Source organism: Macaca nemestrina, chromosome 4, assembly GCF_043159975.1.
Source record: "Macaca nemestrina isolate mMacNem1 chromosome 4, mMacNem.hap1, whole genome shotgun sequence".
Classification (NCBI taxonomy): Eukaryota; Metazoa; Chordata; class Mammalia; order Primates; family Cercopithecidae; genus Macaca; species Macaca nemestrina.
Window position 1 is genome coordinate 145,920,014 of NC_092128.1, and position 26,418 is coordinate 145,946,431.

At 40.5% G+C, this 26,418-nt stretch overlaps 1 protein-coding gene across 12 annotated transcripts in view; it reads right to left on the bottom strand.

Moving 5' to 3' along the window:
* The window catches only part of LOC105466343 (activator of transcription and developmental regulator AUTS2), a 1,205,160-nt gene that overhangs the window by 393,529 nt on the left and 785,213 nt on the right, over window positions 1–26,418 (bottom strand). The window lies entirely within an intron of this gene.

A 26,418-nucleotide genomic window follows, 5' to 3' on the forward strand; every position in this document is an offset into this window, starting at 1 on the left:
GCCCATCGCCAAGTGATTCTTTAATGGGCTCTTCTGGCATGCAAGCCTTTCTCTCTGTACCCCATAAACCAGAACTGTAGGTTCAATCTCCTTCCCAACTACCCAGGAGCTCTGGAACCTTGGAATCGTTTCTTTATTACTTGATGCCTCTGTGTCTCTATTAAGAAAATGTGATAGTTTCCAGGGTACTTCTAAGACAAAATACAAGGTTTTACATGTGTAAGCCCTTTTTACAGCAAACTGTGATTCAGTGTCAGCTTCACAGAGCACCTTCTGAGACAGCTGACCCCACTTCACTGGAGCAGCTCTGGTCAGCCTGGAGTCTTGCCAGTGTCAGCAGTGGACAACCTTTATGCTGTCCCTATCAAGAGTCACAGCTTCACAGCAGCATAAATAGCATCTCTGCGTAATTCTTTATTTCCTGGGCTGATACAAATGTCCTTTTTTTCTACTGTTGCTCACTCAATTTGTTTTCTTTCACTTAAGACATGTCAATTGCTGGGCACCCTGGAGGTGCCTCCAAAACACAACATCCTATTTTCACAGTGTGACATCACAAAATACAGGCAGCATGTCTGGATCTTTGGGGGGAGCAAGGACCCCAAAGCACTATAATGATTTTTAATACCTTATATTTGGCTGTGCTGGGCCAAAAATGTGTAAGGAAGGTTATGAGTTGATGAGAAACCTGGGGGGAATAGTCTAAGAAGTTAAAGCCTGTCAGTCTCTGGTACATCAGCTCAAAAGACATTGGATTTTGTAAAGAAATTTTTCAAATGTGTGGTCCTATACAGTGTTAACCCCTTTGCATGACTGTGACACATACTGCCGGGAGATTGGACTGCTTCCTGCACAAAATCACACTGGTGGAAGGATGGCAGAGGAGCTAGAGTTCTGCCCTCCTGTTTGCAGATCTTTCTAGACGGCTGCCTCATGAGTTGACCTCGAGGTAGAGCAGTCTCCTCCCACCTCTGCAGCCGGCTCTTCTTTGACCCTTCATCTGCGTATGACTCCTAACCATAGGCCTTCCTCAAGCTTCACTCTGGATCCTTTCCTCTCTTCTCTCCACAGTCTCATCTGTCTTCACCATGACCTCCATGCAGTGGCCTTTTGAATTTATATCACAGCCCACCTCTTGCTCCCCAGCTCTGAACTCACATTTCCACAGCCTTCAGAAGTTATTCCACATCCTGTGGTCAGCTCCAGCTCAATCCCCTCCTTCCTCCTAATCTCACCGCACCACTATGCTCACAGGCTCAAAGATGCCAAACTAGTGGCTCACAACAGAAGTGTCACCCGGAAAAGTTTTCCCCTCAAACTACACACGCAGGCTTCCCCACGAGGAGCTGATGTGCTCCCTCCTGGCACACATCTCAGGGAACTTGCAGGGAAGGAGAAAGATGTGGAGGATGAGCACAGAAAGGGGAGCAGGTGTGTGCAATTTGACTAAGGTCCCCAGGGGATTCTGTTACCTCTCCCTTCATGCCATGGAGAGCAGCTTCTCTAAACCTTGACATTATTTGTTCAGTCCCATTTCTCCCTCACATTCCCCATCAAATTGGTTACCCAGTCCTTGCTGACTGCCTCTCAAAAATACCTCCCATATCTGATTCTTCCTTTCCATTCCCACAGCCCCCAACCTCATTATCTCCTGCCGGGATTGTTGTTGCAAGCAGGTCTCTGAACCTCCAGGCTCTCTCAGCTCCAATCCATCTTGTACACTGCTGCCAGATTAACCTTCTAAAGCAGTGGTTTCTAAACTTAGAATTGCCTAGGGAGCTTGTTAAAAATACAGAAGACTTGACCCCAGCCTATAGATTAGGATTGAGTAGGTCTAGGTGGGGCCCAAGGTATATGTATTTTTTAACAAGCTCCCAGGTGATTCTGATACAGTCAAGGTTTGAGACTCCCTGGCACAGCTCTCACGATGGAGTTCCCTTAAAAAGAAAAGTTTCAGTGGCTCTCCCTTGCTTACCAACCTCCTATATAAGGTGCGAGGGGAGAGATGAGAGAATCCAACCAATCTTCAAGGCTTGGCATGGTCACACATCAGGTGGCTTTTCAGCTTGCCCCTCTACCTCAATATGAACCTTGTGCCCAATCCTGACTGCTCACATCTTCCCACGTATGCTTTCTCCTTCCTTGCCACCTAACCTTGGTCAAACTGTTTTCTCCGCTTTCAATGTCCTTCATTCTCCATTTGCATCAAATGTGGTGACAGGCTGGAGCTACGGAACTTTTTGGGCAGGAGGATCACTTGGTTGGGTAGAATGCACCACCCTAGATAGTGTAAACATCTTGCAACAAGGATCCAAACCACACACAAAGCATACCTACAAATCTGTGTCTGTCTCATACATGCTCTACCACTTATTCCTTGAGATGACCCTCTGAGGTACTAATTTTCCCAAGGCTGCTCAACAACACAGAGATAGCCGTTGTTATTCAAACCCAGGCTCACTTGACTCTAAATCCAGGGTTCTTCCAATTATTTGCTACAGATATAGTAAAGCCCATGTAAGGAGCCACACTTGGTCACAGGTGTTTTTCTAATCATGAGAATAATTCAGTGTTGACCAGTTTGTGTTCCTCATATGGAAGGTGACCTCTGGACTTCTGCCTACTGGTTGCTGAAGGGAGGAAATACTGTTTATAGCAATGAAAGAGAACTACAGAAGCTCTCTTAGCTTCCATTTCTGCAGTTCCCGGGAGTAACTAATTCTTTCCACTCTCTGAATAGCTTACCACCACACACTAAATCTGAGTCTAGTCGGCTATTCTCTAGTTTCCCTACACACTTCTGCTCTGCTCCGCTGAAGTGTATGCTTACCAACAATGAACTGTCATCCATCCCAAGTTTTTTTTTTTTTTTTTAAATACCAGTTGTGCTGGGTATTACAATTATATCGTGTAATTAACAATTACCTTCATTGCTGAACTATGAATACGGACATACAATTGTTGCTTCTCTTAAACTAAAGAAGAGTGTTTTAAACACTCACTAAAGGTGAGAAACTTAAAGATAAATTGCTATCCACTTAGGTGTGGACAAGGAAATTGTAAAAGACTGGCAAAACAAAATAGAATCTTAAACCTAGAGGACTTGAAAACTTGACAAGTGTCCAAGATCTCCCTCCACTTAAACTGAAACTGAGAATGTAGAGAATGTGTTAGGCATGAGAATTTATGTAAGAAAGATGATACAGAGCTCTAAAAAGCAAACCCATAAGCAAATAAAAGACCTTGGCAATGTATGTACAATGTACACAGAATGGCATGATATTGGAAATGTATGAATATAATTCACCATAGTCACAAACTAAAAAAGAAAGACCTGGCTGAGTGTGGTGGCTCATGCCTATAATCCCAGCATTTAGAGAAGCTAAGGTAGGAGGATCGCTTGAATCCTGGGGTTTGAGACCAGCCTGGGCAACCTAGGGAGAACGTGTTCCTACAAAAAAAGAAAGAAAAAAAAAACCAGCCAGGCATAGTGGTGCATGCCTGTGGTCCCAACTGTTTGAGAGGCTGAGGCAGGAGAATCACTTGAGCCCAGGAGTTCAAGGAGGCAGTAAGCTATGATCGCACTACTGCATTCCAGCCTGGGGGGCAGAGCAAGACCCTGTCTCAAAAAGAAAACAAAAAAGAAAGACCATATGATTGTCTTGATAGTTGCAGAAAAAGCACCAAAACAAACAACCAAAAAAATCAAACATTCATTCCTGACAAAAACTCTCAGAAAACCAGGATTAGAAAAGAACTTTCTCAAACTGAAAATGACTATATATGAAAATCCCAAAGGAAACATCATACTTATGGTGAACAACTGAATGCTTTAGCCCTAAGATCAGAAATATCCACTCTCACCTCTATTAAATATTGTTTTGGAGGTTCTAACACTGTAATCAACAAGGAAAAGAAATAGTAATCCAGATTGAAAAGGAAGAGTTAAACTGTCTTTATTTGCAGGCATAATAACTATCTATGTAGAAACATCAAAGAGAATCTATTAAAAAAGCTACTAGAACTATAAGAGTATGTGCATTTATCATAATTTAACATCAATATACAAAAATAAACTATACTAGCAACAATCAAAATCTAAATTTTAAAAATGTATCATTTACAATAACATCAAAAAATATAAAAAACTAAGGATCACTCAAAAAAAGTGTGAAAGACCTGTGCATTAAAAAATACAAAATATTGCTAAGACAACTGAAAGAAGAACTAAACAAATGAAAAAGTACTTTGTTCACGGTTTGACTCAATAATAAGGTATTAATTCTCCTCAGAGTGAGCTATAGATTCCACACAAGTTGACAAGCTGATCCTAAAATTCATATGGAAATATATGAACCTACAATAACCGAAACAATTTTGAAAAGAAGTTGGAAGGCTAACACTCCCTGATTTCAAGCATATCATAAAGCTGTAGTAACCACATGATGTGGTATTGGCATAAAGACAGAAAATTAGATCAGTGGAATTGAGTAAAGGGTGAAGAAATAAACACATACATGTGAACAACAGAATTTGAACAGAAGTTCAAAGGCAGTGCAGTAGAGAACACATAACCTTTTCAATAAGCAGTGCTGGAACACTTTAATATCCATAAGCAAACAAACAAAAAAACTTGAATCCATACCTCGTACCATATACAAAATTGAAGTCACGTTATGTACAAAAATGAACTCAGAAACTGGAGACTGAAATGTAAAAACTAAAATTGTGCAACTCCTATAAGAAAACATAGGAGAAAATCTTTTAACCTCGAGTTAGGCAAAGATATAATACCAAAAACACAATACATAAAATAACAAATTAATTAATTGGGTTTCATCAAAATTAAAAATTTCTACTCCTTGAAAGATACTGTTAAGTTATCTTTAACTTATAACAGTTAAAGATACTTTTAAGCCATAAACTAGGAGAAAATCTTTGCAGAATGTGTGTGTGTGTGTCTGTGTGTACACATATATATGTGTGTATACATATATATCAGGAGTTGTATACATATGTAAATACATAAAAGGCTACATTTATTTTTATTTTAGATTATTTCTTAAACAACATTTTTTCATATATATAATCTCAAACTCACAATAAGAAAACAAAGAATCTAGGTTAAAAATGGGCAAAAGATTTATATAGAAAGTTTACCCAAAAAGACATACATATGGAAAACAAACACATGAAAATATGCTCAACATCGTTAAAAACCACAAGGAGACACCAGTTTATGCGTATTAGAATGGCTAAAATGAGGCTGGGCATGGTGGCTTATGCCTGTAATCCCAACACTTTGGGAGGCTGAGGCGGGTGGCTCATCTGAGGTCAGGAGTTCGAGACCAGCCTGGCTAACATGGTAAAATACTGTTTCTACTAAAAATACAAAAATTTAGCAGGACGTCATGGTGCATGTCTATAATCCCAGCTACATGGGAGGCTGAGGCAGAAGAATTGCTTGAACCTGGGAGGTGAAGGTTGCAATGAGCCGAGATCACGCCACTGCACTCCAGCTTGGAAAACAAGAGCAAAACTCTATCTCAAAAAAAAAAAAAAAAAAAAAGAATGGCTAAAATGAAAAGACATACAAAGTGTTAGTGAAGATGTGAGGAGCTGGAACTCTCATATACTGCTGGTGGAAATGTAAGACAGTACAACCACCCTGGAAAACAGTTTGACATTTTTGTAAAACATTAAACATATATTACTCCTAGATACTTCCCTAAGTTCAAATACATGTATGTCCATACAAAGACTTGCATGTGAAGGTTCATAGCAGCTTTATTTGTAATAACCAAAAATTGTAAACAACCTAGATGTCTATCAGTAGGTGAAAAGATAAATTAATTATGGTATATCCATACAATGGACCACTATTCAGCAAAAGAAAGAAATGGCCTCAATGCACGCAACCATATAGATGATTCTCAAAACAGGCTGGGTGCAGTGGCTCACAGCTGTAATCCCAACACGTTGGGCAGCCAGCGGCGGTCGGTGGATCACTTAAGGTCAGGAATTCGAGACCAGCCTGGCCAACATGGCAAAACCCCATCTCCACTAAAGATACAAACATTAGCCGGGTGTGGTGGTGTGCACCTGTAATCCCAACTACTCTGGAGGCTGAGGCAGGAGGATGGCTTGAACCCGGGAGGTAGAGGTTGCAGTGAGCTGAGATCATGCCACTGTACTCCAACCTGGGTGACAGAAGGAGACTTTCTTTCAAAAAAAAAAAAAAATTTTCAAAATAATTATGCAGAATGCAAGAGCACAAAAAAGTATACATGGTATAAGATTACAGTTATATAATACTCTAAACATGAATAGTAATCCATAGTGACAGGAAGTAGATCAGGTAGCTGAGCAGTTGTTTTTTTGTTCATGTGGCAGGGGCTGGGTGAATGGGCAGGAGGAAGGGACCACAAAGGAGCATGGGGACCTGTGGAGTAATGAATAGAGACGTTCATTATCTTGATTGTGGTGATGGTGTCATGAGTGGGTACTTTGATCAAAACTTATTAAGCTGTACACTTTAAATATATATAGCTTATCATATGTCAATCACACCACAATAAAGCTGCTTTTAAAAATTAAGTGTAGATAGCATATTTTCTTCTTTATGACTTTTTCCTTTAACTTTCTCAATTAACTACATACTTCATGGGTTAAGAGTGTTTGTATGTGTAAAACAAACAGGCTTGATGGTAAACAGCAATTATCATTCAGAGCTAAACAAATCTTGGAATTACCTAACATGATGTTCAGATAGAAAAGCTGAGGTTGAATAGAGTTAAGTGCAGTTCCCAGATCTGTACAGCTAAAGAGTTGGGAACACATTCCCAAATCTATATGTATCTACGAAGTCACTAAGCACTGATAATTCTGGAAACAATCCTCAGTGAAGCAAAGGTGTCAACTAACTTTCAATCTATGTTAAGCACATGGCAGCTGACTGAGACCACTTGTGAAAACATCATCCAGGAGACCAGGGGAACAAATCTTTGCATACTCAGCTCAATCACATACTCTGGTCCACAAATACAAAATTCATTTGTTCCCTCCTTTATCAGTTGGATGAGCTATTAATGATAATGATTCTGATTAAATAGCACAATGGGCAAAAAGACACTGATAATTAGGAAAGAATAGAGCATAGGCTCTGAAGACAAACACATTTGGGTTCAAGACTAAGTTTGTTTTCACTTAAGATGTGACAAGTTTGAGCCAGGATAACCTCTCTGAACCTACTGTTTTTGGTCTGTAAAATGAGATAGCAGTATCTTCCTTATAGGGTAATGAGAATGATTAAATGAAAGCATATAGGTTCAATGCCAGAAATATAGTATATGTTCACTTACTGGTAGCTTTTAAACATTTATTTATTTATTTACTTTTTTTTTTAGAAAAGGGTCTTGTTATATTGTCCAGGTTGGTCTTGAACTCCTGGCTGCAGGCGATACTCTCACCTTAGCCTCCAAAGCATTGGGATTAAGCTGCCACACCAGGCTAATAGTAGCTTTTATGATTACGGGAACACTATGGTTCTAGGAGAGTGATTATCAATCCAGTGATTATCACAACTCCTTTATCACCTTGGGCTATAACAGAACTGTCCCCCCCACTCTCTCTCAGTCCTTGCCCCACCTTCCCAACCACAGGGGTCAATCTCCTCTATGCCCCTGAGAATCATTATCTAATAGGCCGCATATGTTGGTAGCAATGTGTCTTACCCCTTAGAACTTTAGAACAAAGATTATTTTCCACTCATCTCATGTTTGCTGATATCTAGCCCTTCCAAGGATAAGCACTGGGCATTTAGGACTACGGTTGGCAAAGTTCAAATGAGTGACTGAGAGATACTATATCAGGCCCAGGCAATTCAGTTAATTTGTGAATAGCCTGGGCTTTCAAAGCAGAATGTTTGCATTCACGTCTTAGCTCCACTATGGTACATAACCTGTCATCAGTGTTCTCTTCTGTAAAATGCGGACTACTTCAAAAAGTTGTTGTAAGAATGACATGAGACCATGGTACCCAGGAAACTCGAAATAAGTTTTGGCAATTATTATGAACACCGACTACTCATCTGTAGGGGGAAAAAAGTGCCAAAGAGGCTTGGCCTGATTTTTCATTACTAATTGATAGCATATGAACACAAATACACATACACATGCACCTATGCCTGTGTAAGGTGAATTCCCAAGGGAATAGCCAGCCTTTCAAAACAACTGGTAAAACCTTCAGGGAGACAGCTACCAGGCAATAACAACCAGCAGTTTTAAAAGAGGTAGCTGCAGAAGCCAAAGTGAATAGAGCAGGTTCCCAACCCTTGCTTTTTCTTTGCCGAAAAGATGTCAAGGTGAAAGAAGAAAATGCTTCACGCTGCTGCTTGCCACGAGGTGTCATTGGCTCACTCTCTGTTTTTGATAAAAGACAGCCTGAGTGCAAAGAAACAGGGGGAAAGTGAAGAAGAAAAGAGACAAATTGGATGCTCAACAAGCTGGCTTTCAAAGAAGACAGGAATTAAAGGTTGAAAGGGGGGTGGTGGGCTCCATGTTACAAAAACCAAATTATTTCAAAAGCAGAACATATCAGCTGCATGCTTTGGCATGGGTGGCTGGCTAAGAGCAAGGAAGCCCAATAACATCACAAAGAGCGCCTATAATCAGTATGTGCTATCGTCTCCACAAGGACAGAGGACCAGATCAATGAACAGGTGCTTGTGAGACACAGCCTACCCAGGATAATGAGGAACCATAGAGAGGCATCCACACAGGCTCTCTCTTTGGTTCAGAAAAATCCCTCATAAGCCAGGCAATTTTCTGCGACCCCAGTAAGATCCAGTGAAATACTGTGTCCAGGACAAACCAAGCCACGGGGCAGATGAGCAGGAAGGGCAGGACTCAAAAGCTGGCACTCTGGCGAGCACTGCTGGTTAGCAAAACACCAATTCCTCTCTTCCCAGCCAGCACACATGCGCTGGGAATCTCCTGAAAACAAGTTCCCATAGAAGACATATGGTGCTTACTTGCTAAGAAAGAGTGCTAACAAGACAAACTGAGAAGGAACAAGGGAAAAGCTGATTGAGTTTTTCAGTCTCCCAAGGAGGTGAGATGCAGGCTGGAGGACATGAATGGGGCTGCTGTGCAAATGCACACCCCAGACAGAGGAGCCCCTCTGAGCATTCCTCTTTGGCCGGCTCCCCTACAGGCAGACCAGCAAAATCAATACTACCCTTCCTGTCGAGAGCGGTTGGTTGCCTGTGGCAACTGGTGGCTCTCTGCTAGGCAGGAAGAGCTGAGCTTCCAGCCAGAGGACTCATGTCCTTAGGGTTAAGAAACGGCCCCAGTAGAAAACCTAAGTTTAACTCCTTGAAAAACACATCATCATCTAGGAATAAGGTCCCTTTCTAATCCCACTAGAAAACAGGAAGCTGAAAACATCACCGTACTGAGTTTGTTTAGAGGGTTGAATGGTGTCTAAAGATTTCTGGAAAACGGTGGTTCACCAAACAGTGGAATGTCAAAGCAAGAGCGGTACCAATGGCAAACTGAATCTTATCTTAAGGACCTGCTATAGTTAGCATGCGGAGGCAGGCTGAGTATGCATCAGTTGGTTTTCAAAATATGTTATTTACAATACGCAGCAGATGTTCTTTGAATTCTAATGTGAAAATACAGGCTTTTTATTTTTTACTGACAGACTAAAAAGTACACTTAATATAATAATCTTGCAAAGTCCAAAGATTACCTCACAGTTTGGAAAATACTATGTTGAGTCATTAGTCCCATTACTCAGTATTTTCAAAACTCACCAGATAAATATGGTACACTGAGACTTCCTGGTAACGACCTTCTATTTTTTGCAAGGAAGAACACAGCAAGGCTTCCCAGAAGCCTCAATTAAATCTGGAAAATGTTTCTAAAATATTCTGAAGCACAACACATGCACACATGCTGAAATGTTTCAGGAGGTCCTTGCTCATCATGGATGAGTTTCTGCTGTCATTCATTCCTTAGAAAAAACTGAGTCTCTCCAATGGGCTAGAAAGTATGCTAGGCAAAGGGAATATAAATAAAGATAGGCAAGAAACCATTCTTGCCCTCAAGAAGCCTTCTATCTAGGGCAAAGAACAGTCATATAAAGAAACCATTGCAAAGCTATGAGAATAAGCTTTTTAACATGGTTAGCATAGCATACTGTGAGGTATCTAACCAGTTTTGAAGGCGGTCAGGCAATCAAATCATGGGCCAGTGAGAATTTCCCAGGGGAAACTTCACTGGAAGAGTCAGGAAGCTCTCTGGGAGGGCTGGCGTGGCTAGTATCCATTGGTGAGCCATGCAGGAGCAGGTCAGGGAAGCAGCAGGGGTGGCTAGGGAAGCTCTGAATGGCAGCAAATAAATAAATACTGGAAAAGAACTCAAGCTCTGGGGCCCAACAAACTCCCTTGTGCTTCCCAACATTGGTGATTTGCTTTTGCCGTTTCTTCCCTCAGAAAAAAACAGAGGGAATGCAAGTTTGCTGTGAAGATTCAGTGAGAACACATGAAAATGTATGCCACGTAGTAGGTGTCAAGTATGTTGTTAATTTGCTTACTTTTATTTTATTTTATTTTTATTATTTTTTTTTAAGCATTCTTAACACTCTGCAAGGCAAATGTTTCTCTGACTCCTCATCTCACCTGGAAGAGTAAGTATAGTTGGGGTTCATAACAGTTCTACAGATTATTCAACAGATATTCTGTGATTGTGATTCTGCAAATTATTCAATAAATACTCTCTTATTGTGAGGGCCTGAACTCCACAATGGGTTGTGCTTACAGAAAACAGTTAAATGTAGGGGATTTCTGGGGTGAGTTTTGTTGTATTTTATTTGTATATTCATTCATTCAACATTCAAAGACCTTGAAATACTCATTCGAATAACCAACATGTTCCGAGTACCTATCGCACAGAGTGAGGCACTGTGTTGGTTTCTGGACACAAAGAGACGGCCTCAATATTCTCACCGCATGATATGGGAAAGAGACAAGCCAACAAAACACAAACAAAACGTATTTGCTGAGGACAATGACAGGGGACTCTTTCTGAGTCAGTGCTTGCTTCTTGGCCTTGGCTGCAAATGCGAATTACTGAGGTGCTGTAGGAAGGTACTGACGCCAGGGCCCCACCCCCAGAGACTCGGATACAATGGGACTGGATAGTGGCCCATACGCATGGGATTTCAAAGCTTTGCAGGGGATTCCAATGTGCAGACAAGGTTGAAAATACTGTGTAGGGCATCCAGTTCCTTTACAGGTTGACAGGATATGGTTTTACAGTTATCAGCACAGATTCGGTCATTCTCAAACTTTGGAGTGTATTAGAATCAACCCAAGGCCCAGGCTCCGTGAAGTAGGAAAAAGCTTGGGCCTCTGTGTATTTACCTAATGTCCCAGGTTAATTCTGAATCACAGGCAAGTCTGAGGACCACTGCTCTAACACAGCCCAGCTACATCATATGGAATATGAATAAAGCAGGGTATCTGACTTTTTCAGAGCCAGGTCACAGAACAGGGGAACTACCTAAAATCTTCCCATCTTCGCTGGCCCCTTCTTAGCATAGCAGTTAAGTGCCGGCCATTCTCTGCCTGGACTTGACAGGATGACTGAATCTTAAAACTTCTTCCATTTGTTTTCCTTCAACTCTCTTCATGCTAGTAATTATAATGTTTCAAGTCCCTCTAGACCCTTGCGTGCTGAGTGTTCTCTTGCACACCCTCAGGTTTTATTCTCAAAGTAACACTAGGTTCACGTAGCACAGGAGTCACTACTCTTGAGGCCCAGGGACTTGTCCATAGATCCGCCATTGGCAGATGACTCAGGACTAAAACCAAGGTTTCCTGATTTCTAAATTCTCTTCATTATATTAGTGTTCCTCAAAGTGTTGTCCTTATACAAGCAGCATTAGCACCACCACCTTTCTAAAAAGGCACATTCCTGGGCCTCAACTGAGATCTACTGAAGCAGAAAATCTTGGCATGAGGCCTTGCATGTGTTTTAATAAGCCCACCAGAGGATTCGGATGCATGTCAAAGTCTGAGAACCATTGCATTTTATCATACAAAGCTACTGGTACTTCTATCAATGCATAATTCAAGGAAATATTCTCTTCTTCGGTGCCTTGGTGAGTTCTAGGTACACTGGAAGGTAAGGGGGAAATGTGTGAGCTGGTGTGGACTCTTGAATGAATCCACAAAACAATAAGAAAGCACATGTCCTCTCTTACTCCTGACTCCTCTCAGAAAGATAAGGTGGCTACGGTGGAGATGAAGCACCATCTAAAATATGCATGTCTGTGTCTGCATTCTTCCAGATAGGCTTTAGAAAAATTCTCTTCATTTGCAGGCAGTGAAGACTTGATGAATAATTCTAGTCTTTCAACATTACACCCATAATTTTTTTTTGCACTGAAAAGTTACTGTGAAATAGAAAATGAAGTCTTTCACTGGTACCAGCCAAACCTACAAAGTGGCTCCTTTATGATGAATTCATGAAAAATTTAACGTTATGAGAGGAGAGGAGGGTATTTACAGTATCTGAGCTTAGCAAAGTGGAACAGGGAGCCAAAGTATGATTTCTTTTTGGCTCCCAAGGCACATGGCACATAAAATGTTTCTATAAAGAAAAAAAAAAAAAGGCAGATTTGGTTCTGAGTTCAGTGAAATATCATAATTTCCATTTGGCTGTTTGGAGGCAGTTGCCTTTTTAGGCAACTCCCCATTTCAAGGAAAAGTTTGGAGCTCATTAGAGTCACCCATCTCCTTCCAACAGAATGAGAGAGTGGCATATTCTGAGAGAACGCTAGGCTTGCCTACCATGGCCATAATACCAGACAGGTTTCTGGAGTTGCCAGACTGGGCCGGCTACATGTGATGATGGCACCTGTGAGATTTTCTGAAAACTTCATTTTTTTCCCCCACTGGGCTGGCAGCTCTAGGCACTGAAGGATTGGGTGGAAATATATTCTTTTAGATTCCCACCTGTAGGTGGTCCAATACCAGTTGCAAGGAGTAGGTAGGATAAGGTGGAGTTGCCATCTCATAAAAAATCTAGGACCCAGACCACACTGTGGCTAAATTTGCTTAAGGTTGAGTTCTAAAAAAAGACAGAAATCAAAACTTAGATTACGCAGGGTAGTAACACAGTGCTGACCTAAAAAGAAAGTCAAAATTGCAGAATTAGAAGGGGGCTTGGTTAATCTATACTTTTTGGGAGGCTCTTTCCAAGAAACCATCCTCTATCTGGTTGGCGAGCTTGCTCTCCCTGGGTTGAACAACAGAGGCAGCCAATATCATCTTGAAGTGGATCTGATAAAAAAGTTTATCTCCTCATTGAGTTTGAATTTGCTTGTACTTGTTCTAGTCCTCTGAGGAAATAAAGAATAAAAAAAGTAAGATTTAATTTTCTTTGACATGCTAGTTCTTCAAATATTTAAAGACAGTCAACAGGTCCCTTTGTCCAGGTCTGCACCTAATCAATAACCTGACATTAGTTAATTAAGTCATTGAAACTGCCCAGAATACATTTTCCTCATTATGAAATGGATATTATGATAACCTGAAATAAGTACAGAGAGGGTCAGATAAGATGTGAAAGTACCTTGTAACGGTATAAAATATTATGCAAATGCAAAGGCATTACAATATGAAGATGATGGCAGGTTTGCTACAATTCTCTCAAGTTTCTTTCACCTCAACCTTGTACCTAGATTGATTGAAAATAATAATAGTGTGGAAACTACTGAGAACTCTCTTGACACTGACATAAAGCCTGTCATCTACAAGTTTAGTTTTTTACATCTTCTATATTTTATAGAAGTTAAAAAATTCATTCACTGAAGAAACATTTATTCAGGATACAGTATATTTAAGATACTTTATCAGCGGTCACAGGAGTTATAACAATGAAAATGCAAGGCTCCTACTTTTTGTGGAACTGGATAAGACAAGCACATAAATAATGGAAATACAAGACAAAGTGCTAAATGTCCTTTCCTACTTCCCACACCCCTGCCTCCTCATACAATTTGGGAAATTCAAAGGAGAGAGAAATACGGTTCTAAGATTTCAAGGAAGAGAAAGAATTTGAAGGATGAGAGGATTTCAACACATAGAATCATCCGTTGGTAGAAATAAAGGACATCCTTTTAGATAAAAGAACACAGGACAGGAAAGATTCTGTAAATGAGAAATTGTGGAGGTGAAAGAATGACCAGTGTTTTGCTTAGGACAGAACATAGAGAATATGAAGGAATGGAAAATAATATAGAAGGTCTTGTAACTTAGGATAAGGCGTTAAAGACGTATTCAGTAGGCTTAGAAGAATTTGAAAGAGTGCCGCCTAGGGATATGACATATGTGTTAAGTGTTAAAGGAGGACTGCTATCTGGCCGTAATGTAGAAGATGGAATGAGCAGCGATTGAATGGTCTAGTGATAGTCCAGATGAGAGCCAATGAAGGCCTGGACCTGGACAATGACACTGAGAAGTAGAGACGATGGATGAAGAAATAGAGCTTCAACAAAATAAAAGAGCTATTACACACATGATGGCCTGTCATCCTGGCAACCAAGGAGGTGATAGAGAAAGAAAGAAAAAAGTCAAATTTTCAACCTTGGGTCACATTATGGCCAACATTAGGAAAGATGGAAAGCCTGAGTTTGAGTTCTGTTTGAGCAATGAGTCTAAAGAGCTGGCAGGACATCCAAGTGGTGAAGATAGTTTTGGAAGTTATCCACATAGTTAGGAGCCAGATGGTGTTATGAGGCTGGAAAGGGAGAAAATAGACAGATAAAAGAGTGGGCACCCATATTTGGGAAGGCACTAAACACTGGAGCCAAAAGTAGCTGGATAATGTGGAGTGCCAGAGAAGCCAAAGGAAAAAGAGTGCTTCAAGATGGAGGAATAGTCAACTGAGCTCCAGGTTACCTAGAGGTCTCAGGGAATGGGGTCAGGGAAGGGTACTGGGCTTGATGCCATGAACTACAAGGAGAGACATTTCTGTAAAGTAATGGGAGCAGAGTCATGGCTGCTAGAAGTGAAGTGGGAGTGAGTGGAAAAGAAGCACCAACAGAGAGAGCAAACTGTGCTTTCAAAAGGGTTGGCAGTGAAGAGAATGAGAAAAAGAGAATGGTATCTTGACGAGGCAGCAGGATAGAGGCAATTTTTTAAAAGTGTGAACGTGGTGTATTACGGTAGGTTGAAGAAAGAAAATGAAGACACAGTCCAAAGCCAGGTTCTAGAGCATGAAAAAGAGAATAAAAAAGGGCACAAACAAAGGCATCCACTTTAGAGAAAAGGGTGAACACTTGGTTATTTAAATAAAAAGAAATAGGAGGAAATATTAGGTAAATCTGGGAAGGTGCACAGGACTGTTCAGATCATTCATCCTACGGAAAAGTCGGGGGGTGACTTGATGATGATGTTTGAATTTATAAAGAATTTGAGTGTTGGTGAAATGATGAGAGAGAGGCAGAGAAGACAAGGGATAATAAGTTAACGTTACAGAAGGGTAATGTAGGTAAAAGTTAGAGACAAATGAAGCCTTTCTGACCATGAAAGATGTAAGAACCAGCAACCCTCAATGGAATATTAGAAAAAAATATTTTTAGAGACATTTGCAGATACAACTGGACTTATGTTCAGTCAGTTTAGGATATCTGAGATAAAATGTTCAGAATAGGCAAATCCACAGAGATAGTAGATTAGTGATTGCCAGGGCCTGGGTAGGAGGGAATGAGCCTGGGGTTTCTTTTTAGTTGATGAAAATGTTCTAGAATTAGATAGTGGTGATGGTTGTACAATTTACTAAATGGCTGTCAATATACCAAAAATCAATAAATTGTATACTTTATGAGGATGAACTTCATGATGAGTGAATCGTATTTCAATAAAGGTGTTTTTAAAAAATATTTCAGAGGTAGAACTGATGATGGACATGGAGATGTACTAAATGATATTTCCCTTCCATATCAAAAAGCCTCTTGGTTTTATGTCTTGCAAGGAGCTCTTAAGACTCATCAGAGCCTCTGTCTAAGACATCAGGCATTTTTAGACAGATGGTCCAGGAAAGATATATAAAGGACACATGGCAGTGGTAAGACTGAGGGAACTACTGGGCTTCTCAGTATTGTATTCTTCTAATCAGTGCTTCCCAAACCAGAGTCCACAGACTGGCTGCATCTAAGCCACCTGAAAAGCATTTTCAAAGTATAATCCCAGGCTCCTGTATAGGCCTTATAACTAGAATATCTGGGGACAGAAGACCAAAGTCTATGTTGCTATGAAACCTGGGTTGGCAAATCTCTTTGTCATAACTAACCATACTGTTGAGTAGAAACACAAGAAAGTGGTGAAACTGGTAGAGGGGTAGCTGGGCCATTGCTACAGTGTGACACAGCCCATATCTCTCATAATCACCATTCTGTGCCAGGCTATCAGAAACACAACTTTTCTAAATATTGACTGCTACTGTTCACATCATAACAGTCTTCTCTTTGGTCCTTAAAATTTTATTTTCTATTTTTAGAGACAGTGTTGCCCAGGCTGGAATGCAGTGGTGCCATCATAGCTCACTGCAGCCTCCAACTCCTGGGCTCAGGTGATCCTCCCACCTTAGCCTCCAGAGTAGCTAGGACGGTAGGTGCACACCTGGCCCTCCTTGGTCCTTATGCTTTATAAAGTCCTTGGTCTCATGAGATTATTTTCTAATTTGCTTTAAGGAAACTACTTCTGTTGTAGCAAAAGAAAAGTACAGATGCTGTAGCATGCATATCGGGCTGTGTTGATACTGGTTTAATTGTGTGGCAGAATGAGAGCTAAATAATACAATATTGCCACCCAGCTATAATTTAATTGGCAAGTCATACTGAAATACCCATGTTATGATTTCTTAGAAATCAAGAAGACAAAAAAAGTCAACAACTCCACAATGACCTCCTTGTGGCATTTCTTTTTATGAATGAACATCTTCCTTTATTCAGTCCTTCTGTGTCTCCCATGAAACCAGCACTCAGCTATGTACAAATAAGGTATGGTACTTGTCTTCAGGGAGAACACAGTTTAGTGGATAAGCAGAAAGCAACGGATGATTATGTGCAGTGAGGTGCATCTTGTGAGAGTGCACAATAGGAATGCAGAACATGAGTCATGGAGCATGTGTGTCATAAGGAAACTGTATCATGACTCCAATGCATGGCAACCCATGTAAACTAATCATTCACCTCCTCATCCTAGAAATGCAGGGAAAAGTCTTCTCTGTGACCAGAGCTGTGCCAACCTTTACCCACTATATCTCCAAGTTGCTGGCACTACAAGTCTGGCTTCTGTGTAGGGAAGCAGCCAGCAAGGCTCCTGATACCAAGCCCCTTCACACTCGGTTCAAGGACTTTCTTAATATCTCATTCTCCTACTGGAGGCCAGTGGGGGAAAAGAAAGATAGCTTCTATTCATGACAAAGATTAGAACCCTCTGCTTTGAGGATTATCTGTCCACTACCCACCACCAAACAAACTCTAGAGCACTTTCAAACTTGTAATAGTAGGCTGAATAAAGAGGCTCCGACATTGCCTATCAACAGTCCTAGGAGCTCCTTTTGCCAGCAGTCCAGAGCACCAAGGCACAAAGGAAAACCCTCAAACCTAAGGGCTCTTTTCCCTGCACAGACAAGCTCTTGGCACCATTGGCGCTGTGCACAGCAGCCTGGAGCTGAGCTGGAATGGCAGTCATCTTTGTGCAGCGTGACAGGAGTGGTAGGTATTTTGCTGTAGGCCCAGCTTCTGTTAGGATGGCAGAAGGAGTGGCTTGTCACCCAGAATTACTTCTCAGATCCCAATTATATGTTTCAAAAATATCACCTATTAAGACCCAAACACGTTGTTTGCTGGTTGCAGCCCTTTGAACAGGTTACCATGGATTTATGCTGGCATAATGGGCCTGCATGATGTATGTTCCCTGTCAGTGCTGAAACAACAGTCAGTGCGTCTGAGTAGGCCCACCTGCCAAGCAATATGTTCTCAATCCCTCAGGCAGAGTGGTGCACTGCTCAGCTAAGAAAACGTCCCCCCACTGAGCAAATGGCAGAGCCATGGAACACGGGCAACCATGAGCGCATGCGCACAGATCACAGGCACACGGCAGGAGGGGCGGTGGGGAGGGACAGAGAGGATGTTCTCGTCAAGCCTCACTTCCCAGTGACAAGCAAACAATCTCATGGTTTTTCTTTCTTTCTTTTCTCTAATGGACTAGCATAGGCTGCTAATCGCATTCATCATTAACGCAAGTGGCTGGAAGTTGGCTAGGGGAAGCCAGAAATGGGGAAGCCAGAAATGGGGAATGGATAGGAACAATGTTCAGAATAATGCAGAAGTGGCTTGTCTCATGGTGGTTAGGTATTCTGTCAGAGGACAAAGGCATCGTCTAAGGGAGATCCCACTTTGCAGAGAAAGGGAGGCAGCAAACAGTAAGTCACCTAAGAGGCTGCAGTCTGTTTCACTGTGCTGGCTGATCTGACAGCTCACCACCACCCTACTTTTGCTTGTCCTATGGAGATGTCCCTAGACAGAGAGGCAGGCTTTACCCTTACTGTGGAAAAACAGACTTTTTTGTCGAGGACAGGCACTGGGATTTTTGGCTGGGAATGCTCTGGCTAATTAGTGATAGCATGAGGTCTGTGCTGCAAAGAATGCCTCAAAGATGCAGAACAGATCCTGCTTTTAGCTACTCATAAGATAGAAGCTATGATGAATGCATTGCTTTCTAAGTGAATAAGCTCTCTGCAGATTATGTAACACGAAATAATGAATGGCTTTCTTACAGGCAATGAGGGCATAAGGCTGTTCAAAGCAGTAATAATTGTTTTTTTAAAGGCTAAAACTTTACTATGGGACTTTAGGCCAATCCTCTCTAACCTGTTCTCAAGATCTCGAAACATTTTCCCAGGTCCCAAATCACATGGAGTGATATGTCACAAACAGTCCCTGTCAAGGACCATGACAGACTGCTCACTTGCATATTACGAGACCTGGGTAGAACACATGCTAAGCAACTCCTCCCCGCATCTTCTACTGGGAGGAACACAAGATTAAAAAAAAAAAAATCAACAACAACAAAAAGCAAAAAATTATGGTAAAGCCAAATGATGAGATACCTTGCAGCCACGGCAAATTATAGTTTAGTTTTCTATTGATCAACATTAAAAGAGCATCAGAATATATCAACATGAAAAAAGGCAGAATTTGATCTCAGTTTTGGAAAAATATATAGACTTCATAAATTGTGTATACATACAAAGAAACATCTGAAGGGATGTCCAAAAACAGATATCTCTGGGTGATGCAGCTTCAGGTGGTTTTTACTTTCATTACTCTTCTGTATACTTTAATTTTTTTTCAATAAGGATGTATCATTTTGTGAGAATGCATCATGTTGTTTTAGTAAAAAAGGAAGAGAATGACCATAATGCAATGCACTGAGCGATGACTACACTCAAATGAAGGAAAATCATGCTGATCAGAATGAGAAAGGAGTCTTAGACAGTGAGTGAGTTGTACACAGAGGTTGACGATGAGTACAGAGTGGGGCAAATCTGCATAACGAGTCCAGATAGAAACACAATGAGCAGAGGCAGAGTGGTAGAGAACTAGGGCCTGCCAAAGGAGCATCCAAGAATCCACTTTGGCTGGAGTAGGTTCAGGTACCTGAAGTGGAGAAGTCAGATTTGAAAGGCAGGGTGGAGCCATGCTTTCAATAGTCTTTACTGCCAGATAGAGGAATTTCCATTTAATTTGAAAGGCAGATGAAATAAAATGAAAAGAGAGTGTGTGTGTGTTTGGGAAAAAGTTGGTATAGGAGGTGTGCTTTGGGAAAATTAGCCAGGCAGTGATGTGCAGGGCACATCAGAGTTGGGGACTCTAGTAGACACGTGTTAGAAAGCTACTGGACATTACAAAGAAGTGAGGAAACATGGAGATTCTGAAGAGATCTAAGAAAAAGTCAGTTTGGAAGAGTTTAGAGTTTTTCAAATTGGTTGACTTAGAGATTCAACAAGGACAGCCAATGATGATCTTCAGACTGGGGAAAATAGGAGATGATTTAGAGAGGAGATCACAGACACCTTGAGATTGAGATGCTGTCATGATATGCAAGAGAAGTTGTAGGGCAATGGTGTCTGGACTGCTGAGAATACTTGTTCCAGAAATCAGTATCTGGCTTCCAGGTGCATAGACATTAGTAGAAAATAAGCTCTGTGAGTGAAGACTTTTAGTTTTTCTGGTTTAGTTGTGTATCACCTATCACCCACCTATAAAACAGTGCTTGGTATACGATATACACTCAAAAAGTGTTTACTGACTGAAGAAAGAAATGACAACTTTGAAATTAAAGGATCAATGGGAGTGCAACATAAAAATAAAGGTAAAGAGAGCTGAAAACAGACCCTTGAGAATATTTAGCTGGTAGTAGGAGGAGGAAGTCAATGTGACAAAGGAGAAAGGAGGAGGAGCTTTAAGCTCATCGTCCTGCCATCTAGTCAAATTCTGCCTCTGATTTTCTTTGGAAAATTTCCTAAACTTTTCTTTATCTCTGTTTTACCATATTTGTAACTGGAGGGTTAATGATCATAGAGGCTCCATTTAGGTCCACAATATTAAGAATCTTCAAATCCCTCATCATTGACTCAATTTGTATTATTAAAATTTTCTTACATTTGTGTCTAGGGCTAACAAATGATTTGCAAGTTTCCTGAATGCTGGGAAATTTTTCTCCCAAGGCTTGCTAAATGTTGTACTTTCTCATAAATTGTAGCTCCATAAATAAGGTGATTTGACTTTTTCCTTGAAGTAGAGTTTGTACACAGGAAAACGCACAGCTCTAAAGTGTACAGTTGGTTGAGTTTTGACAAATGCATGTACTGTGCTATCTACCTTCCAATCAAGATATAAGACATGTCCATGTTGACTGGATTTTGATTTCTTCACTGTTGCATTATTGGGAAATCCACTTGGGCTATCATTATCCCTCTTCTTTATCTCATCAATATCTCATTGGTAAAATAGCTATAGAATCAGTAATTTTCAAATATATAATTATAATGTTATTCTTAGTATTATTTCATCCTCCTATTTCAGTGTTTTCCCCAGGTAATAGACAAATACAATCAAAAGTGTTGGATGAGACCAAATTTTATTTATACAGTATCATTGTCAATTTTTTAACTTGAATGAAATCATGAATCTGACCATCTCCATAAGAGGTATTTATCCTATAATTTTCTATGTTAATGGATATCTGGCCATTTGAAGAGAAAACTACTTAATTCATAAAGATAAATGTGTTTGATAGCATATTTCTGAAAACATGCTCTTCTATTTCAGGCTAGTTTTGAATATTTCTTTGGTTGGGTCATGAGACTGTGGCTTTTGAATTATTTGGATCCAAACACCATTCAGCTGACTTTGGCTCCTCAGTGAGTAAGGGGAGCTCTGCTCCCTCCTGTTTTTAATCAGATACAATTTGATATTTACCCATTTCTGACACCTGGCTCTGAAAAAGCCCACAGTCGCCAGTTCAGACTAGGCGTTGTCCCTGGCCTTGATGGGTCCTTTGGATTCGACAGTTTCTCCAAGTTCAAATTCTATGGGGTCAGTGTGGCTCTGTTTTCCCCACCTTACAAGAAGCAGGCTTCTCAGTCATAAACCCAGGCTGTGGACTGGAGCCCTCCCCTGAGATCACAGCCACGGACGTGGTCCTGGCTCTGCCAGTGGAAAGGGGGACTACTTTTGTGGTTACTGTCAGACGTCAATGCTGGAGGCTGGCTTCCAGGCAGTCTCCAGTACTCAATTTCTACCAAAATGAAATAAGAACCAACACATGCAGCTGAAATTACCAAAGTCTGTCCTTCTGATACTTAAACAAACAGTTCTACCTGCACTGAATTTTAAGCCCTTTTGGTCTCGATTTGAGCAAATATTCCAGTATTTGCACTAACTTCGTTTGATCCCAGAGCCACATCAATCAGAAAAGAGGAGAGAATGTCATTTGTCCCAAATACCTAAGTCCTTGCTGAAGTCAAATGTTACAATGAAAGTGAGTTTTATACTACTGGATGCTGAAGAGCTCCAAGAAGACTGCAGCAAAGTCAATAAATCAAATAATCAATATATATTGATCAAACCACTCCAGATCCTTTGCTTAGTGTCAGTCATGTTTTGTACATGATGTGTCCACACCCTGGAGAATCTGGGTTTAAAAAGTCGACCCTGTTATCTTCCTGACCATGATTTGCACCTGATCAAAATATTTTCTACTTCTAAGTCATTCGAACCCAGCACAGTTACTTGCCTCTGGTACAACAAATAAGCCATCCAAAAACTCTTAGTTCCTGTCTTTTGCTGAAGAAAATAATACTACATAAGACAATGGTAAAGGGGAAGTTCTTAGAACACTTGAAGTAAACGTCATAATAGACCAAGTCTGAAGATTCATAAATTCAGTCTCTTAGTGTAGGAATCCTCTTTACTTCCTTGTCGAGAGGATTTTCTAGACCGTGTTTGAATATTTCTGTTGACAACTTACTAATTTTCAAGGCAGTCAGTCTACCAAGCTACAACTACATCTTTTATTCTGCACTGAAGTGTGTCCTTCCAGAACCTACACACACAGAATGGCCTCAATTTTGTCCTCTGAAATGACACAAATTAAGTCTAATAATAGTTTTTCTTTTTTCTTTTTCTATTTTTTTTGAGACAGATGCTCGCTCTGTCACCCAGGCTGGAGTGCAGTGGCGCAATCTCGGCTCACTGCAACCTCTGCTTCCCAGGTTCAAGTGATAGTCACACCTCAGCCTTCTGAGGATTACAGGTGCATGCCACCACGCCCTGCTAATTTTTGTGTTTTTTAGTAGAGATGGGGTTTCACCATGTTGGCCAGGCCGGGCTAGAACTCCTACCGCAAGTGATCCACCTGCCTCAGCTCCCCAAAGTGCTGGGATTATAGGCGTGAGCCACCGTGCCCGGCCTAATAATAGTTTTTCAACATGATAGTTCTTTTGCTATTTGGCATCTAAACCTAGCCTAGGAGTTGTAGGATTTCAAAGATGGTTGAGGGCACAGTACCTATCCCAAAGTGACTACAGGTGGTAAAGGACATTATATGATAACCTGGCTTATATCCAGCAACTTAACTCAAAAAACGCCATGGAATTCATAACAGCAGTGCTAGTCTTAATAAGAATTGGAAGAGATATGAATAAAATGGATTTGAAACAATGTTCTAACAAATCACAAGGATAGGCTCCAGTAAGCTTCCATAATAATCAGACCACAGTTTAAAATTCTTAGATGGCTTTTGAATCATATACTTGTAGCTTTTAACATTTGTCCATCAGTAGATTTACTGTTAATACTCTACATGTGTATAGCCCTTTTAAAGCTTTCAAAGAATTTTACATGTTATTTTATATAATTTGATTTTGAAATTTAAAAGTGACATAATGCAATGGAAAATAATAAGCCTTCTGCTAACCATGCTGGGAATATAATGAGGAATATAGATGTAATCCACTTTTCTGAATGGCTTCATGGTATCTACAAATATGGTTTCTGAAGTAGAACCCTGTCTGCCACATACTAGCTGTGTGAACGTAAGTTTCTTAACCTCTCTAAGCCTTTATTTCCTTGTCTGTAGCACACAGATAACATATTCTGTGGGCCTTAAGTAAATTAATTCACATAAAGAGCTAATCTCAGTGCCTGGTACATAGGCTGAATACATGCTTTTTCTCATAGATCTTTTTGTGCATCATAGCTAATAATTGAATTCTTTATTATAAAATTTATTTTACTATAGGCAGATAACATAGGAAAGAATAGTAAGAATATTTAAAGTTCCACAGAGCTTAAAAGTTGTTACATTGGCAGATGCAAAAATATTTCAATAGCCACTTCTGAGTATGCATAAAAGAAATTAAAGCAGGACTTAGACAAGTTCACAGCAGCATTATTCACAATAGAGAAAATGTGAAAGCAACCCAAGTGTCCATTCATAAGTGAATAGATAAAATGTGGCATATCCATACAATGGAATACTATTCAGCCTTAAGAAGGAAGGAAATGCTGACACATGCTGCCAACATGGATGGACCTTAAAGACATTATGCTAAGTGAAATAAGCCAGACACAAAAGGACAAATACTATTTGTTTCTACTTTTATGAGATACCTAGAGTAGTCAAATTCATAGAGGCAGACCGCAGAATGCTGGTTGGCCGGGTTGGGGAAGGAAGAATGGAGAGTTATTGTTTAATGAACACAGAAGTTTCACTTTGGGAAGATGAAAAATGTTCCGGAAATGAATAGTGGTGATGGCTGTACAACAATGCAAATGTACTTAATGCCACTAAGCTATACACTTAAAAATTGTTAAAATGGTAAACCATCTATATGGCTTTAAATAGTTTATGATTAAATAGTTTATGATTAAACTATTTAAAGCCCAAATGGTTTATCATTTTAACAATTATAATATTTTATACAATGTTTTTATTGTGATATATATATATCAATATATATAATATATATATCACTATATATATGTATCTATCACTATATATATATATATTTGTTTGAGACCCAAACACCATTCAGCTGACTTTGGCTCCTCAGAGTGAGTATGAAGATCTCTGCAATGTTTTTATAGGACATTTTTTATTGTGGTTAATAAACTAGTGCTATAAAAATATTGTGATGGTATTCCAAAAGACTTTAGGCTTCAAATAAGTATGGGGCACATTCCCTGGACTATAGGTACTTAACATGCAATTAGGGAGATAGAAAACACACTAAAAAGACAAATAACAATCCAAAGTACTCTAATTGAGGCAAAAAGCAAATAGGCACCAGTGAAGCCACAATTTGCCGGTGATATTATCCAGTTTGTGGACATTCGCTATAACTTACACAGGCCAGATGTCTTGGGTCAGATCGTTGACAAAGACTGTGACCTGAGGTTTCATTCAACAACACTCAATAACAGAGCATGATTATTAAATGCAAAAAACCAAGAGGCTCCCAAAGACACTTACTGACTGACAGCTTCATCTCCTGGGCTTTTTGTACTTCATCATGCAAACAAAGACAATGTGAAACTGTTACTATAATTAAGCACTTTCCTTATCCTCCCAGAGCAGAACTGCATTCAAGATAAAGGATAATGGCACTAAATGAACAGGTTAATTAGAGACAGCATTTACCCCTGCAGGCCTTCCACTGGAAACACCATTTCACACCACTACATCACACAGGAGAGCGGGGCTCCAGGGACTAGCTCCTGAGACAGCCAGTGACCAGAAGAGAACAAAGCAAGCAGAAGAGGGAAATCATGCTGCCCTAACTGACACGCATGCCCACCCAGGATATCCTCGCCATGTTTCTCTAAGGCATGAGCTGGCCAACTACAGTGTGCCGGCCAAATCTCACCCACAGTCCGTTTCTATACAACCTGTAAATTAAAATGAGTTGTTGCATTTTTAAAGTGTTGTTTAAAAAAAAAGAGAAACAAAGAATACATGACAGAGACCTGTGTGGTCAAAAAGGCTAAAATATTTACTATCTGACCTTTTATGAAGAAATCTGCCAATTCAAAATGAAAATAGGAATTAAGTAACGTGTTTAATACCACAGAAAAGGCAGGTAAAGCAAATTGCAAAATGTTCACATGGAAACATTTTAAAACTCCAACCCCATCACCAATTATCATCTTATAAATAACTGGATGCAGAGGTGTCCTTTTCATTCATCCCTTTCTTCAGCAAAAGTGCTCTCTCCCTTTGGCCATCTGGGAAGAAAGCAGCAGAGAAATCTGAGCAACCTGCTCATTCAAGCAACTTTTTTTTTTTTTAACTATAAAAAACAAACTACTCCTCCGTTTGCACCTCCCACTTTCTAAAACCTGGCCATTATTTCAAGACTGAACATGTTCTTGTGAAAATATTATGATTTAAGGTGATGCCTACTATTATTTTTTTTTTTTTTTTTTTTTTTGAGACGGAGTCTCGCTCTGCCGCCCAGGCTGGAGTGCAGTGGCCGGATCTCAGCTCACTGCAAGCTCCGCCTCCCGGGTTCACGCCATTCTCCTGCCTCAGCCTCCGGAGTAGCTGGGACTACAGGCGCCCGCCACCGCGCCCGGCTATTTTTTTTGTATTTTTTAGTAGAGACGGGGTTTCACCGTGTTAGCCAGGATGGTCTCGATCTCCTGACCTCGTGATCCGCCCGTCTCGGCCTCCCACAGTGCTGGGATTACAGGCTTAAGCCACCGCGCCCGGCCGGTGATGCCTACTATTATTACACTGGTTTGGGGGTATTTAGGAATGAGGTTTTTTTT